Below are 1426 nucleotides of genomic sequence, written 5' to 3'. Positions count from 1 at the left end.
GTTGATCATTGAAGAATTTGTAGACACTCAGTCGTAGATGTATATGAGCACTAGGTTTCATAAAATACACAATGTATGTGGGACCGAGCAACACATTGCACAAATATGAGAGCGAAAGTTCAATAAATGGAACAATAATTAAAATATTCTTAGCATATCACCTTCGATTTGACCAACTGCGCCATAAGTATCCGTCCAAGAATCATGGTTTAAATAACTTCATTAAATGGTAAAAAATGGAAGAAAGTTTATGGCGTTTCATCTCCGATCTTCTTTGCATGGTGTCGGCAAGCGGCGGGGACGTGAAGCACAAGTTTTCCTCTTTTGGCACATTTCTCTACCAGGGCCGTTAGGTTTCGTTGCTTCATCCAATCATTTTAAATTCCTAGAAACTCGCAGTTAAGCGCCATGGAGGGGGAGATGAGGCGCGCAAACCCTTATAAGGTGGTAATGCAAAGTGGGAAAGGAGGGAGGAAGAAATTCTCCTTTTGATGATGACATAATAAGAAGAGTAAAAAAAAGAGAAGGGCAAAATATTGAGCAGACAAAAAATGAAGGCGTTGCCATGATCTACACAATGTAAAAACCACAAAACGAGAGAAGCTAGCAGCAACACAAAACTAACGGCGAGGCGACGAGCACCGTCCATTCTCCACGGACGCTGCCATGCGGCCCCGCATGTCATTCCCCGACCGCCCTCGGCCTCCCTCCACATATAAAATGTTGGCCTCTCTTCTCTTCCTCTCCATCGTCTTCTTCCCCCAGCCTCACCTACTACTGCTGCTCTTCTTTCTCTCTCCACCCAAAAAACCAAATCCCCAAACCAGCAGCGCCACAATCACGGACGCGACGACGCGGATCTTCTCGCCGCCCATAAACCCTAGCGCGAGTCCTCCGCCTCCATCCCCCGCCGCTCGACGCGCCGGTACAGAGACGAGGTAATCCGACGGAACCCTAGGGATTTGGCGTCGTTTCGTCGAGATTGGCCGAATTGGCGGCCTATTTAGGGTTTTGGTTCGGTGGCGCGCCGTCCGGGAGTAGCCTGCGGGTCTCGATCTCGGGGGGAGCTAGGGTTTTGGGAGGATCTGAGGCCTCGACGTCAGTCAGCGGCGTGCGTCGCCCTGGTTCTGATGAGAATTGGCAGTGTGATGCTCAGATTGGCTGCCGGCGACGACGACGAGAGGAGCAGCGTGTGCAGCGGCGGCGGAGGCGGACGCGTCAGGTTCACCTCCCCCAAGGTCCGTACAAGGGACAAGGGCGCCCCTATATCCCTCTAATTCGAGAGGGGTGTTGCTGGTGTTGGAGCCTTCGCTGAGGGAACTGGGGGATGACGAGGATCTTCGTGCAGCGTGGGGCCGGGGGCTCTTCGTCCAACTCTGCCCGCTCGGGCTCACAGCCAGTGGCGCAACAACAACAGCAGCAACAG

Source organism: Lolium rigidum, chromosome 7 (assembly GCF_022539505.1).
Source record: "Lolium rigidum isolate FL_2022 chromosome 7, APGP_CSIRO_Lrig_0.1, whole genome shotgun sequence".
NCBI lineage: Eukaryota > Viridiplantae > Streptophyta > Magnoliopsida > Poales > Poaceae > Lolium > Lolium rigidum.
Note: the sequence above shows the minus strand (reverse complement) of the source record.